Raw genomic sequence first — 16,564 nt, 5'->3', positions numbered from 1 at the left:
TCATACCATGGTGGGTTGTCTCCCACCTAGCACTTTGCTTTAACGTCCGTAAGTTGGACGCTCCACTAGCTCAGTCTTCGGCTATGTGTGGATCTTCCAAGAGGAAGATCTCGAGATCCTTGTTTTTCTTCAACTTCTTGCCATGGTACAACTTTAAACGATGTCCATTAACTTTGATGAGTTCAGAGCTTGAAGGATGACTTAGGTGAAAAACTCCATACGGCTCGGCCTTCTCTACTCTATATGGACCTTCCCATCTTGATCTCAACTTGCCTGGCCTGAGCCTCAGTCGAGATTTGTAAAGGAGGACTAAGTCCCCAGGTTGGAACTCTCTCCTCTTGATGTGCTTATTATGTACAGCCTTCATCTTCTCCTTGTACAGCCTCGAGTTCTCATAAGCTTCTAGGCGAAGGCTTTCTAATTCTTGCAGTTGCAACTTCCTTTCAGCTCCGGCTGTTTCAAATCCCATGTTGCACTCTTTTACTGCCCAAAAGGCTTTGTGCTCTACTTCAACTGGGAGATGACAGGCTTTTCCATAAACTAAGCGAAAGGGACTCATTCCAATAGGTGTCTTGTATGCTGTTCTGTATGCCCAAAGTGCATCTTGTAGCCTGGTGCTCCAGTCTCTCCTATGAGGTTTGACTATCTTCTGCAATATACGCTTTATCTCTCTGTTTGACACCTCGGCTTGCCCATTAGTCTGAGGATGGTAGGCGGTTGCAACTTTATGAATTATCCCATACTTCTTCATTAATCCTGTTAGTCTCTTGTTACAAAAATGGGTGCCTTGATCGCTCACGATTGCTCGTGGGGATCCAAAGCGACAAATAATGTGGTTTCTAATAAAGGAAACAACAGTGTTAGCATCATCAGTGCGGGTAGGAATTGCTTCCACCCATTTGGAAACGTAATCCACAGCTAACAATATATAAAAGTAACCATTAGAATTTGGAAATTGACCCATGAAGTCAATGCCCCAAACATAAAAAACTTCACAGAAAAGCATAATTTGTTGAGGCATCTCATTCCTCATGGATATATTACCAAATTTTTGGCATGGGAAACAAGATTTATAAAATTCAGCAACATCTCTAAAAAGAGTAGGCCACCAGAATCCACAGTCTAAGATTTTTCTAGCTATTCTTTGAGGGCCAAAATGTCCTCCACTCTCAGATGAGTGGCAGGCCTCTAAGATGGACTGTAATTCTGATTGAGACACACACCGTCTAATTACCTGCTCAGCGCCACATCTCCATAAATATGGGTCATCCCATATATAATATTTAGACTCGCTTGTCTCTTTGATGCTTAGTAAAGTTTGGAGGAAAAGTGCGGCTAACTAGATAATTAGCTACAGGTGCATACCAAGGGACTACCTCAGATACTGCTTGCAGGTTATCAAAAGAGAAATTATCAGCTATAGGAGTGGAGTCATGCTTAATGTTCTCAAGGCGACTCAAATGGTCTGCCACTAAATTCTAGTTACCACTCCTATCCTTAATTTCTAAATCAAATTCTTGTAGTAGTAGTATCCAACGTATAAGCCTTGGTTTAGATTCCTTTTTAGCCAATAAATACTTTAGAGCTGCGTGGTTTGAGTACACTACTACTTTTGTACCAAGTAAATAGGCTCGGAATTTATCCAGAGCAAAAACAATAGCAAGAAGCTCTTTCTCAGTAGTAGTATAATTAGACTAAGCGGCATCTAAAGTTTTAGATGCATAAGCAATTACAAAGGGGTCCTTACCTTCACGCTGAGCCAGTGCTGCACCTACTGCATGGTTGGAAGCATCGCACATTATTTCAAATGGCTGGCTCCAGTCTGGTACTCTCACAATTGGAGCTTGAGTCAGGGCGGTCTTCAGCTTATCAAACACTTGTTTGCAATCCTCACTGAACTCGAACTCAATATCTTTCTGCAGTAGTTTGGATAAGGGAAGAGCTACCTTACTAAAGTCCTTAATGAATCTCCTATAAAAACCTGCATGGCCAAGGAACGAACGGACTTCCCTCACAGAGGAGGGGTAAGGTAAACTAGAAATAACATCCACCTTTGCTGGATCTACAGAAATGCCAGTATTAGACACAACATGTCCTAGTATAATCCCTTGTTTAACCATAAAGTGACATTTTTTAAAATTCAATACAAGGTTTGTACTGACACATCTATCTAACACTCTAGATAAACTATCTAAGCAAAGATTGAAGGAATCACCATATACACTAAAGTCATCCATAAAAACCTCCATACAGTCCTCAATAAGATCAGAGAAAAGACTCATCATGCACCTTTAGAAAGTAGCTGGTGCATTGCACAAGCCAAAGGGCATTCTCTTATAAGCATAAGTCCCAAAAGGACATGTAAAAGTGGTCTTTTCCTGATCTTCAGGAGCTATATGAATCTAGAAATAGCCTGTGTAACCATCTAAGAAACAATAATGTGATTTACCTGACAGGCGATCCAGCATTTGATCAATGAATGGAAGAGGATAGTGATCCTTACGAGTGGCCTGGTTGAGGCGTCTGTAATCAATGCAGACCCTCCAAGCGTTCTAAACTCTGGTTGCCATGAGCTCTCCATACTCATTCTTCACTGTAGTGACTCCAGACTTCTTGGGCACCACTTGTACTGGGCTTACCCATTCACTATCTGAGATGGGGTAGATGATATCTGCCTCCAGTAGTATGGTCACTTCCTTCTTGACAACCTCTAAGATAGTGGGGTTCAGTCTTCTCTGGGGTTGACGGACAGGCTTTGCTCCCTCTTCTAAGAATATTCTGTGCTCACAAACTCGAGGGTTGATGCCTACTATGTCTGCCAAACTCCAACCAATTGCCTTCTTGTGCCTCCTCAGCACACTAAGTAGCTGCTCTTCTTGTTGAGAAGTGAGTTCCCTTGCAATGATAACTGGAAACTTCTGCTTGTCCTCAAGGTAAGCATATTTGAGGTGTAGAGGGAGGGGTTTCAATTCTAACTTCTGCTCATGGTCAAGCTCTGGGTTGTCTGGAGCTGGTAACAATGGTAAAGCACTGTCATTGTCCGCAGAAAGTGTCCCCACACTCGGACCTTGTCCTATGTACTTCTCTTCAAATTCCTCCTGGTGAATTTCAGCCACGGTTTCATCTATGATGTCACACTGGAGGATAGAATGATCCTCCGGAGGATGCTTCATAGCTCCATTCAGATTGAAGATTACTACTCGGCCATCTATTTCAAAAGAGTATGTTCCTGAAAAAGCATCCAATTTGAACTTTGAGGTTTTCAGGAATGGTCTTCTGAGCAGGATTGGTGATGGCTTCTCTGAGTCATTTTGGGGTATCTCCAGGATATAAAAATCAATGGGGAAGGTGAGCCCCTTAATGCCCACTAATACATCTTTAGCAACTCCAGCCACTGTAATAATGCTTTTATCTGCTAACACAAAACGAACTGCCGACCTTTTTAAGGGAGGGAGCCTCAAATTATCATATATAGACAAAGGCATTATACTAACACATGCTCCTAAATCACACATGCAGTCAGAAAATATCACCAATAATACAATTAACCATACATGAACCTGGATCACTACACTTTTTAGGTATACCTCCCATTAAAGCAGATATAGAACTACCTAAAGGAATAGTTTGTAATTCATTAATTTTGTCTTTATGTATACATAAATCTTTTAGAAACTTTGCGTACTTAGGTACCTGCTGAATAACATCAAAAAGGGGAACAGTTACCTCAACCTTTTTGAATATGTCTACCATTTTGGAATCAGGTTCCATCTGCTTCCTGGCCTTCCTTGCAATTTGTGGAAATGGAATAGGAATGGCGTCTGGTGCACGAAATTGTGATCTTAGGCAACGGCGCCAGAAACTCTGTACGCACGTCTTAATAAATCGTTTTTCATTCACAACTTCGATACAACTAACCAGCAAGTGCACTGGGTCGTCCAAGTAATAAACCTTACGTGAGTAAGGGTCGATCCCACGGAGATTGTTGGTATGAAGCAAGCTATGGTCACCTTGTAGATCTCAGTCAAGCGGATATAAAATAGTTATGGAGTTTTCGAAAATATATAATAAAATAAGGATAGAAATACTTATGTAAATCATTGGTGAGAATTTCAGATAAGCGCATAGAGATGCTTTCGTTCCTCTGAACCTCTGCTTTCCTGCTGTCTTCATCCAATCAATCCTACTCCTTTCCATGGCTGGCTTTATGTAAGGACATCACCGTTGTCAATGGCTACTTTTTATCCTCTCTGGAAAATGGTCCGATGCGCTGTCACTGCATGGCTAATCGTCTGGAGGCATCACCCTTGCCAATGGCTGCATCCTATCCTCTTGTGAAAATGGTCCAAATGCTCTGTCACAGCACGGCTAATCATCTGAGGTTCTCGATCATACTGGAATAGGATTCACCCTCCTTTTGCGTCTGTTACTATGCCCAGCACTCGCGAGTTTGAAGTTCGTCACAGTCATTCAATCCCAGAGTCCTACTCAGAATACCACAGACAAGGTTTAGACTTTCCGGACTCATGAATGCCGCCATCAATCTAGCTTATACCACGAAGATTCTGATTAAGAGATCCAAGAGATACTCATTCAATCTAAGGTAGAACAGAAGTGGTTGTCAGGCACGCGTTCATAGGGAATGATGATGATTGTCACGTTCATCACATTCAGGTTGAAGTGCGAATGAATATCTTAGAAGCGGAATAAGTTGAATTGAATAAAAAAACAGTAGTACTTTGCATTAATCTTTGAGGAACAGCAGAGCTCCACACCTTAATCTATGGAGTGCAGAAACTCTATCGTTGAAGATACATAAGTGAAAGGTTCAGGCATGGCCGAATGGCCAGCCCCTAAAACGTGATCACAGGATCAAAAATACAATCCAGGATGTCAAATACAATAGTAAAAAGTCCTATTTATACTAAACTAGTTACTAGGGTTTACAGAAGTAAGTAATTGATACATAAATCCACTTCCGGGGCCCACTTGGTGTGTGCTTGGGCTGAGCTTGAATGTTACACGTGTAAAGGTCAATCTTGGAGTTGAACGCCAGTTTCTAACGTATTTCTGGCGTTCAACTCTGGCTTGTGACGTGTTTCTGGCGTTTAACTCCAGACAACAGTGTAGAACTAGCGTTCAACGCCCTTTTACGTCGTCTAAACTCGGCCAAAGTATGGACTATTATATATTGCTGGAAAGCCCTGAATGTCGACTTTCCAACGCAATTGGAAGCGCGCCATTTTGAATTTTGTAGCTCCAGAAAATCCACTTTTAGTGCAGGGAGGTCAGAATCCAACAGCATCAGCAGTCCTTCTTCAACCTCTGAATCTGATTTTCGCTCAAGTCCCTCAATTTCAGCCAGAAAATACCTAAAATCACAGAAAAACACACAAACTCATAGTAAAGTCCAGAAGTGTGAATTTAACATAAAAACTAATGAAAACATCCCTAAAAGTAACTAGATTCTACTAAAAACATACTAAAAACAATGCCAAAAAGCGTATAAATTATCCGCTCATCACAACACCAAACTTAAATTGTTGCTTGTCCCCAAGCAACTGAAAATCAAATAGGATAAAAAGAAGAGAATATACTATAAATTCCAAACTATCAATGAAACATAGCTCCAATTAAATGAGCGGGACTTGTAGCTTTTTGCCTCTTGAACAGTTTTGGCATCTCACTTTATCCATTAAAGTTCAGAATGATTGGCATCTATAGGAACTCAGAGTTCAGATAGTGTTATTGATTCTCCTAGTTCAGTATGATGATTCTTGAACACAGCTATTTTATGAGTCTTGGCCTTGGCCCTAAGCACTTTGTTTTCCAGTATTACCACCGGATACATAAATGCCACAGACACATAATTGGGTGAACCTTTTCAGATTGTGACTCAGCTTTGCTAAAGTCCCCAATTAGAGGTGTCCAGGGTTCTTAAGCACACTCTTCTTTTGCTTTGGACCTTGACTTTAACCGCTCAATCTCAAGTTTTCACTTGACACCTTCACGCCACAAGCACATGGTTAGGGACAGCTTGGTTTAGCCGTTTAGGCCAGGATTTTATTCCTTTAGGCCCTCTTATCCACTGATGCTCAAAGCCTTGGGATCCTTTTTATTTACCCTTGCCTTTTGGTTTTAAGGGTTATTGGCTTTTTGCTCTTGCCTCTTGGTTTTAAGAGCTTTTGGCTTTTTCTGCTTGCTTTTTCTCTCTTTTTTTTGCCTATTTTTTTTCTGCAAGCTTTGTTCTTTGATGCTTTTTCTTGCTTCAAGAATCATTTTTATAATTTTTTAGATTATCAAATAACATGTCTCCTTATCATCATTCTTTCAAGAGCCAACATATTTAACATTCTTAAACAACAACTTCAAAAGACATATGCACTGTTCAAGCATTCATTCAGAAAACAAGAAGCATTCTCACCACATCAATATAATTACACTAAGTTCAAGGATAAATGCGAAACTCATGTAATTCTTATTCTTTTGAATTAAAACAGTTTTTATTTAAGAGAGGTGATGGATTCATAGGACATTCATAACTTTAAGACAAAGTTACTAAATACTAATGATCATGTAATGAAGACACAAACATGGATAAGCACTTAACATAGAGAAAACGAAAAACAGAGAATGAAAGAACAAGGAATGAGTCCACCTTAGTGATGGTGGCGTTTTCTCCTTGAGGAACCAATGATGTCCTTGAGCTCTTCTATGTCTCTTCCTTGTCTTTGTTGCTCCTCCCTCATTGCTTTTTGATCTTCTCTTATTTCATGAAGGATGATGGAGTGCTCTTGATGTTCCACCCTTAATTGTCCCATGTTGGAACTTAATTCTCCTAGGGAGGTGTTGATTTGCTCCCAATAGTTTTGTGGAGGAAGGTGCCTCCCTTGAGGTATCTCAAGGATTTCTTGATGGTGAGCTTCTTCATGTGCCTGTTGAGATCCATGAATGTGCTCTCTTGTTTGCTCCATCCTTTTTTTAGTGATGGGCTTGTGAGATGAATCTTTCCATCTCCCATGGCTCAGAGGTGGAAGCATTTGTCTTCCCTTTCCTCTTTCTTGAGGTGCCATTAATGGTTATGGAAAAACAAAAAAAGCTATGCTTTTACCACACCAAACTTAGAATGTTGCTCGCCCTCGAGCAAAAGAAGAAAGAATAGGAGAAGAAGAAGAAGATATGGAGGAAATGGAGGGATGTGTGTATTCGGCCATATGGGTGGGATTGGGTGGGAAAGAGATGTTGAATTTTGAAGGTAGGTGGGTGGATGGATGTGAGTGGTAAATGGAAGACAGAAGGGATGACCATGAATGGAGGGTTATATATAGGGAAGGGAGGGGGGTAAGGTTTATGGGGAAGAGTGGATGTGGGATTGTGTGAAAGAGGGGTGAGAAGAAGTGAGTGGAGATAGGTGGGGATCCTGTGGGATCCACAGATCCTGAGGTGATCCTGTGGGGTCCACAGATCCTGAGGTGTTCAAGGATTTACAACCTTGCACCAAATTAGGCATGCAAAATGCCCTTGCACACAACTCTGGGCGTTCAGCGCCAGATTGGTGCTTGTTCTGGGCGTTGAACGCCCATTTGTTGCCTATTTCTGGCGTTGAACGCCAGAACCATGCTTGTTCTGGGCGTTCAGCGCCAACTCTTCTCCAGGGTGCAATTCTGGCGTTCAAACGCCCAGATGCTACCCATTTTGGGTGTTCAGCGCCAGAACCATGCTCTGTTCTGGCGTTGAACGCCAGCCAGATGCTTCTTACTGGCGTTTAAACGCCAGTGAGATCCTCCTCCAGGGTGTGATTTTTCTTCTGCTGTTTTTGATTCCATTTTCAATTTTTATATTTATTTTGTGACTCCACATGATCATGAACCTAATAAAACATGAAAGAACAAGAAAAATAAAATTAGATAAACATTGGGTTGCCTCCCAACAAGCGCTTCTTTAATGTCAATGGCTTGACAGTGGGCTCTCATGGAGCCTCACAGATGTTCAGAACATTGTTGAGACTTTCCAACACCAAACTTAGAGTTTGGATATGGGAGTTCAACACCAAACTTAGAGTTTGGTTGTGGCCTCCCAACACCAAACTTAGAGTTTGACTGTGGGGGCTCTGGTTGACTCTGTTTTGAGAGAAGCTTTTTATGCTTCCTCTCCATGTTTACAGAAGGATGTCCTTGAGTTTTAAACTCAAGGGAGTCCTCATTCAATTGAAGGACTAGTTCACCTCTGTTAACATCAATCACAGCTCTTGCTGTGGCTAGGAAGGGTCTTCCAAGGATGATGGATTCATCATCATTCTTCCCAATATCCAGGACTATGAAATCAGCAGGGATGTAAAGGCCTTCAACCTTTACTAACACGTCCTCTACTTGTCCATAAGCCTGTTTTCTTGAATTGTCTGCCATCTTTAATGAGATTTTAGCAGCTTACACCCCAAAGATTCCCAGTTTCTCTATTACAGAGAGGGGCATGAGGTTTATCCCTGAACCAAGGTCACACAGAGCCTTTTCAAAGATCATGTTGCCTATGGTACAAGGTATCACGAACTTTCCAGGATCCTGTTTCTTCTGAGGCAATGTCAGTTGATCCAGATCACTTAGTTCATTGGTGAACAAGAAAGGTTCATCTTCCCAAGTCTCAATACCAAATAATTTGGCATTCAGCTTCATGATTGCACCAAGGTACTTGGTAACTTGCTCTTCAGTAACATCCTCATTCTCTTCAGAAGATGAATACTCGTCTGAGCTCATGAAGGGCATAAGGAGGTTCAATGGAATCTCTAAGGTCTCTAGATGAGTCTCAGATTCCTTTGGTTCCTCAAAGAGAAACTCCTTATTGATCACTGGACGTCCCAGGAGGTCTTCCTTACTGGGATTTACGTCCTCCCCTTCCTCTCTAGGTTCGGCCGTGTTGACTATGTCAATGGCCTTGCACTCTCCTTTTGGATTTTCTTCTGTATTGCTTGGGAGAGTACTAGGAGGGATTTCAGTGATCCTTTTACTCAGCTGGCCCATTTGTGCCTCCAAATTTCTAATGGAGGACCTTGTTTCATTCATGAAACTTACAGTAGCCTTAGATAGATCAGAGACTAAGTTTACTAAATTAGAGGTATTTTGTTCAGAGTTCTCTATCTGTTGCTGAGTGGATAATGGAAAAGGCTTGCTATTGCTAAACCTGTTTCTTCCACCATTATTAAAGCCTTGTTGAGGCTTTTGTTGATCCTTCCATGAGAGATTTGGGTGATTTCTCCATGAGGGGTTATAGGTATTTCCATATGGTTCACCCATGTAATTCATCTCTGCTATTGCAGGGTTCTCAGGATCATAAGCTTCTTCTTCAGAAGATGCCTCTTGAGTACTGTTGGATGCAGCTTGCATTCCATTCAGACTCTGAGAAATCATATTGACTTGCTGAGTCAATATTTTATTCTGAGCCAATATGGCATTCAGAGTATCAATTTCAAGAACTCCCTTCTTTATAGGCGTCCCATTACTCACAGGATTCCTCTCAGAAGTGTACATGAACTGGTTATTAGCAACCATGTCAATGAGTTCTTGAGCTTCTGCAGACGTTTTCTTTAGGTGAATGGATCCACTTGCAGAAGTATCCAATGACATTTTAGCCAATTCAGATAGACCATCATAGAATATATCCAGGATGGTCTATTCTAAAAGCATGTCAGAAGGACACTTTTTGGTCAGTTCTTTGTATCTCTCCCAAGCTTTATAGAGGGATTCACCTTCTTTCTGTCTGAAGGTCTGAACATCCACTCTAAGCTTACTCAGCTTTTGAGGAGGAAAGAACTTGGCTAAGAAAGCCTTGACCAGCTTATCCCAAGAGTTCAGGCTATCCTTAGGTTGAGAGTCCAACCATACTCTAGCTCTGTCTCTTACAGCAAAAGGGAAAAGCATGAGCCTGTAGACTTCAGGATCTACTCCATTAGTCTTAACAGTATCACATATCTGCAAGAATTCAGTTAAGAACTGAAAAGGATCTTCAGATGGAAGTCTATGAAACTTGCAGTTCTACTGCATCAGAGAAACTAATTGAGGTTTTAGCTCAAAATTGTTTGCTCCAATGGCAGGAATGGAGATGCTTCTTCCATGTAAATTGGAATTAGGTGCAGTAAAGTCACCAAGCATCCTCCTTGCATTATTATTATTTTTGGCTGCCATCTCCTCTTCCTGTTCGAAAATTTCTGAAAGGTGCTTGTTGGATTGTTGTAATTTAGCTTCTCTTAGTTTCCTCTTCAGAGTCCTTTCAGGTTCTGGATCTGCTTCAACAAGAATGTTCTTGTCTTTGCTCCTGCTCATATGAAAAAGAGGGACAGAAAAATAATAATAATATGGGTCCTTTTTACTACAGTATAGAGGTCCCTGTGTGAGTAGAAGAAAAGAAGAAGAAAAAATTCGAACACAAATGGAAGAGGGGGTTCGAATTTGGGTGAGATGAAGTGTTAGTAGATGAATAAATAAATAGAAGGAGATAAGAGAGAGAGAATTTTCGAAAATAATTTTTGAAAAAGAGTTAGTGATTTTCGAAAATAGTTTTTGAAAAAGGTTAGTAATTTTTCGAAAATTAAAATCAAAAATTAAAATAATTAGTTAATTAAAAAGAATTTTTAAAAAAGAGGGAAGATATTTTTGAAAATTAGAGAGAGAGAGAGTTAGTTAGGTAGTTTTGAAAAAGATAAGAGATAAACAAAAAGTTAGTTAGTTAGTTGAAACAAATTTGAAAATCAATTTTGAAAAGATAAGAAGATAAGAAGTTAGAAAGGATATTTTAAAATCAAATTTTGAAAAAGATAAGATAAAGAGATATTTTGAAAAGATATGATTGAAATTAGTTTTGAAAAAGATTTGATTTTTAAAATCACAATTAATGACTTGATTCACAAGAAATCACAAGATATGATTCTAGAACTCAAAGTTTGAATCTTTCTTAACAAGCAAGTAACAAACTTGAAATTTTTGAATCAAAACATTAATTGATGATGTTATTTTCGAAAATATGATGTAAAATTAAGAAAAAGATTTTTGAAAAATATTTTTTTGAAATTTTCGAAAATAGATAAGAAAATTGAAAAAGATTTGATTTTTGAAAAAGATTTTGAAAAGATAAGATTTTTAAATTGAAAATTTGATTTGACTCATAAAAACAACTAGATTTTAAAAATTTTGAAAAAGTCAACTCAAATTTTTGAATTTATGAGAGAAAAAGGGAAAGATTTTTTTTTTATTTTTGAATTTTTAATGATGAGAGAGAAAAACATGAAAATGATGCAATGCATGAAAATTTTGGATCAAAGTATGTGATGAATGCAAGAACACTATGAATGTCAAGATGAACACCAAGAACACTTTGAATGTCAAGATGAACATCAAGAACATATTTTTGAAAAAATTTTTTTAATGCAAAGAAAACATGCAAGACACCAAACTTAAAAATTTTTCATGTTTAGACTCTATGGATGCAAGAATGCATTTGAAAAAGAAGAAAAGACACAAAACAAGAAAACATCAAGATCAAACAAGAAGACTTACCAAGAACAACTTGAAGATCATGAAGAACACTATGAATGCATGAATTTTTTCGAAAAATGCAAGATGAGTATGCAATTGACACCAAACTTTCAACTTGACTCAAGACTCAAACAAGAAACATGAAATATTTTTTATTTTTATGATTTTTTTATTTTTTTGGATTTTTGTATATTTTTTTCGAAAAACATGTAGGAAAAAGAAAATAAGAAATCCAAAATCTTTAAGAAGAATTTCAGGAATCTTTCAATATTAGCCCAAAGCTCCAATCAAAGAGTTAGACATGGCTTAATAGCCAGCCAAGCTTTAGCAGTACAAGCAATTCTCTAACATGTGGAGGCCTCAGTCCAAATAAATTTAGACATGACTTTACAGCCAGTCAGGCTTCACATGCTTCATGAAACTCTAGAATTCATTCTTAAAAATTCTGAAGAAAAATATATTTTTGAAAAAATTTATTTATTTTTTTTCGAAAACAGATGATAAATTTTTGAAAGGTTTTTGAAAAATTTTTGAAAATAAAACAAAAAGAAAATTACCTAATCTGAGCAACAAGATGAACCGTCAGTTGTTCAAACTCGAACAATCCCCGGCAACAGCGCCAAAAACTTGGTGCACGAAATTGTGATCTTAGGCAACGGCGCCAGAAACTCTGTACGCACGTCTTAATAAATCATTTTTCATTCACAACTTCGATACAACTAACCAGCAAGTGCACTGGGTCGTCCAAGTAATAAACCTTACGTGAGTAAGGGTCGATCCTACGGAGATTGTTGGTATGAAGCAAGCTATGGTCACCTTGTAGATCTCAGTCCGGCGGATATAAAATAGTTATGGAGTTTTCAAAAATATATAATAAAATAAGGATAGAAATACTTATGTAAATCATTGGTGAGAATTTCAGATAAGCGCATAGAGATGCTTTCGTTCCTCTGAACCTCTGCTTTCCTGCTGTCTTCATCCAATCAATCCTACTCCTTTCCATGGCTGGCTTTATGTAAGGACATCACCGTTGTCAATGGCTACTTTTTATCCTCTTTGGAAAATGGTCCGATGCACTGTCACTGCATGGCTAATCGTCTGGAGGCATCACCCTTGCCAATGGCTGCATCCTGTCCTCTTGTGAAAATGGTCCAAATGCTCTGTCACAGCACGGCTAATCATCTGAGGTTCTCGATCATACTGGAATAGGATTCACCCTCCTTTTGCGTCTGTCACTACGCCCAGCACTTGCGAGTTTGAAGTTCGTCACAGTCATTCAATCCCAGAGTCCTACTCGGAATACCACAGACAAGGTTTAGACTTTCCGGACTCTCATGAATGCCGCCATCAATCTAGCTTATACCTCGAAGATTCTGATTAAAAGATCCAAGAGATACTCATTCAATCTAAGGTAGAATAGAAGTGGTTGTCAGGCACGCGTTCATAGGGAATGATGATGATTGTCACATTCATCACATTCAGGTTGAAGTGCGAATGAATATCTTAGAAGCGGAATAAGTTGAATTGAATAGAAAAACAGTAGTACTTTGCATTAATCTTTGAGGAACAGCAGAGCTCCACACCTTAATCTATGGAGTACAGAAACTCTACCGTTGAAGATACATAAGTGAAAGGTTCAGGCATGGCCGAATGGCCAGCCCCTAAAACGTGATCACAGGATCAAAAATACAATCCAGGATGTCAAATACAATAGTAAAAAGTCCTATTTATACTAAACTAGTTACTAGGGTTTACAGAAGTAAGTAATTGATGCATAAATCCACTTCCGGGGCCCACTTGGTGTGTGGTTAGGCTGAGCTTGAATGTTACACGTGTAGAGGTCAATCTTGAAGTTGAACGCCAGTTTGTAACGTATTTCTGGCGTTCAACTTTGCTTGTGACGTGTTTCTGGCGTTTAACTCCAGACAACAGCATAGAACTGGCGTTCAACGCCCTTTTACGTCATCTAAACTCGGCCAAAAAATGGACTATTATATATTTCTGGAAAGCCCGGAATGTCTACTTTACAACGCAATTTGAAGCGCGCCATTTTGAGTTCTGTAGCTCCAGAAAATCTACTTTGAGTGCAGGGAGGTCAGAATCCAACAGCATCAGCAGTCCTTCTTCAACCTCTGAATCTGATTTTTGCTCAAGTCCCTCAATTTCAGCCAGAAAATACCTGAAATCACAGAAAAACACACAAACTCATAGTAAAGTCCAGAAATGTGAATTTAACATAAAAACTAATGAAAACATCCCTAAAAGTAACTAGATTCTACTAAAAACATACTAAAAACAATGCCAAAAAGCGTATAAATTATCCGCTCATCAGCGTCCTTCACAGCTTCAGCGTCCTTTGGTGCTTCTTCCTGTGGTTGAACTTCTTCTTCATCAACCATGTCCTGTATATCCTCTTCCTCTTCAACATCTTCTACTTCTACTACCTCTTCAGCTGAGGCGTGTTCTGGTGGGTTTGGCTCCTCCTGATTTCTCTCCTGCAGTGTGGTTCCAGACTTTAGAGTGATGGAATTAATGCCACCCTTTGGATTAGGTAATGGTTGAGAGGGGATTCCACTGGAGCTCAAAGGCTGGTTATTGGAGTTATTCATTGATCCAATCTGTGAGATAAGAGCTTGCAAGGTAGAGTTTAGACCATTTAAAGTAGAATTAAGGTTATTTTCCATGGCCTGTTGTCTCCGATCAATAAATTGTAGTTACTCATCATTAGAAGATGAAGAGGGGTAAGTGATCTGAGAGGTCTGCTGTTGGTTATGCTGTGATCCTTGGAATTGCCTCAGGTGAGGTGCTTTGTAAGGCTGGCTCTGGTTCTGCTGCCTGTTGTTGTTATTATTCCACCTCTGATTTCCCTAACTATCTCTACCTCATCTATTATTGTTGTCCCTCCAATTCTGGTTAGAATTATCTCTCCAATTTTGGTTAGAATTGTCCTGCCATCCATGGCTGTAACTGCCACCTTGATTGTACCCTTGGTTGGGGCGGTCATAGAAGTTATGAGTGGCTGCCACGGTGTTATCTTCCTGCTGGAGCTACGGACATTCATCAGTATAATGGCTATAACCAGTACAGATTCTGCAAACTCTCTGTGGGACTAACTGTTGGCTTTGCTGTGGTGTAGAAGGTTGAGCTTGCTGAACTTGTTGTTAATTTAATTGCATCTGCTTCAGTAAGTTGGTCATTTCACAGATACTCTGAGTTAGAGCAGCAGTCTCTCTGTTAGAGGATACTTCTGCAACAGCTTTTGAACGGCCTTGTTTCTGCCTGTGATTTCGAGTAGATTCAGCTAAGCCGCTGATCAATTGCCATGCCTCATCAGTGGTCTTGTACTTCTTCATAGACCCATTGCTAGCACTTTCCAATGTGGTCTTATCTTGGGACCTCATGCCCTGTGTGACGTAGTGGAGAAATTCTATCTTGTCAATCATATGGTGGGGGCATGCTTCCATAAGGTTGTTGAAGCGCTCCCAGTATTCATAGAAAGTCTCGGATTCATCCTGAACAATCATGGAAATATCTTTCCTCAGTTTATCAGTAACTTCAGCTGGAAAGAATTTTTCCAAAAATTCTCTTTTAAGTGTATCCCAGTTGGATACAGTTGCTGCAGGTTGAGTGTAGTACCACTCTCTCGCCTTTCCCTCAAGAGAGAATGGGAAGGCTTTTAACAAAATGGAAGTTTTATCTGTACCATCACGCCTGACAGTAGAACAGGCTGCTTGGAAGTCTCTAAGGTGCTTGATAGGCTCTTGAGCAGGTAAGCCATGAAACTTGGGCATCAAATTGAGCAGTGCTATTTTTATTTCAAAGTCTGTAGTCACCGCTGGATGATGCGCTTGAAATGGTTGCATTGAAAAATCAGGGGTTCCAGCCTCCTGGATAGTAATTCTCCTAGGTGCTGCCATGTCACCTGCACGTAAATCAACCGAATCAGCAGAAAGGGAGCCTGTTTCTTCCTCAAGTGACGTTTCAGATCCGCCCTCAGAGAGGACTAACCGACGCCGAGCTTGCCTTATTTGTGAAATAGTTCTTTTAATCTCAGGATCGAATACTGGCAAGCTTGGATCAGGAAGTGAACGCGTCATTTAACGAAAGAAACATGAAGCTCATAGTAGCAAAATAAAATAAAATACAAATAAATAAATTCCAATTAATAACTTTAGCACTCTATTGCAACCCTCCGGCAACGGCGCCAAAAAATTGATGTGGCAGAAATTGGCGAGTTAAGAAATTATTATAAGAGATACGTTGCAAGTACAGTTCTTAACCAACCAGAAATCCACTTATCAATTTAGAAGGGTTGTCACAAAATTTAAATTAAAATATTGGGAGTATGAATCCCAGGTCGTCTCCCAACGAGTTGCAGAGAGATGTGCTATTTTATTAATTAGATGTTTTCAAAAAATGGTTTGAGTTGAATAACAGGAAATTAAATTGGAGAATTTATGTAATTTTAAATAAAAACCTTGACTGGGAATAGATTAGTTGGAAGTCCTATTCTTGTTGGAGTACTCTCAAGATTAATTGATAATTGAGGGTTGTTCTGTTTAGTTATCCCTTACTAGGTAAGGGAAAGTCAAGCAAGTTGGAAAGCTATTTGTATTCACAAATTCCAATCCGCTCAATTGAAAAGGATTGGTGTCAGTGACTAGAGGGCAATCCAACAATAAACCCAATTACAATTTTTCTTTTAAGCATTCCAACTCAAGGTCTTCATTTCAATCAACTCCCATCCAAGTTATGGAACTACTCACTCATTGTAAATGTAGAATTCATAACATAGGAAAGGGAAATATAGAAAGACATAATAAATAATAATCAAAGGGATCAATTAGAAATAAAAATAGTTCTTGTATTAATAAATTCTAAAAATAATCCAATAATAATTCTGAGTAAACAAAGGACATGGAAGAGTAAGAGACAGGTAAAGAAAACAAACGAGAATGACGAAGTCTTGCTGAGGTAATGATTCTTCTCAATATCCCAATGCGAAAAGCAGTAAAAATAAAATCCTAAGAACTATGAATGTG

At 39.3% G+C, this 16,564-nt stretch overlaps 2 non-coding genes across 2 annotated transcripts; both read left to right on the top strand.

The window, feature by feature from the left end:
- The first annotated feature begins 9,671 nt into the window (after nt 1-9,671).
- Nucleotides 9,672-9,779, top strand: LOC112780903 (small nucleolar RNA R71). The gene has a single exon (XR_003191709.1). It is a non-coding gene; the product is annotated as a small nucleolar RNA R71 (small nucleolar RNA).
- A 5,180-nt stretch (nt 9,780-14,959) lies between these two features.
- LOC112781209 (small nucleolar RNA R71) lies at nt 14,960-15,067 on the top strand. The gene has a single exon (XR_003192000.1). It is a non-coding gene; the product is annotated as a small nucleolar RNA R71 (small nucleolar RNA).
- Nucleotides 15,068-16,564: the final 1,497 nt, after the last annotated feature.

The sequence above is a fragment of the Arachis hypogaea genome, chromosome 19 (assembly GCF_003086295.3).
Source record: "Arachis hypogaea cultivar Tifrunner chromosome 19, arahy.Tifrunner.gnm2.J5K5, whole genome shotgun sequence".
Classification (NCBI taxonomy): Eukaryota; Viridiplantae; Streptophyta; class Magnoliopsida; order Fabales; family Fabaceae; genus Arachis; species Arachis hypogaea.
Note: the sequence above shows the minus strand (reverse complement) of the source record. Positions and strands in the feature narration are given on the sequence as shown.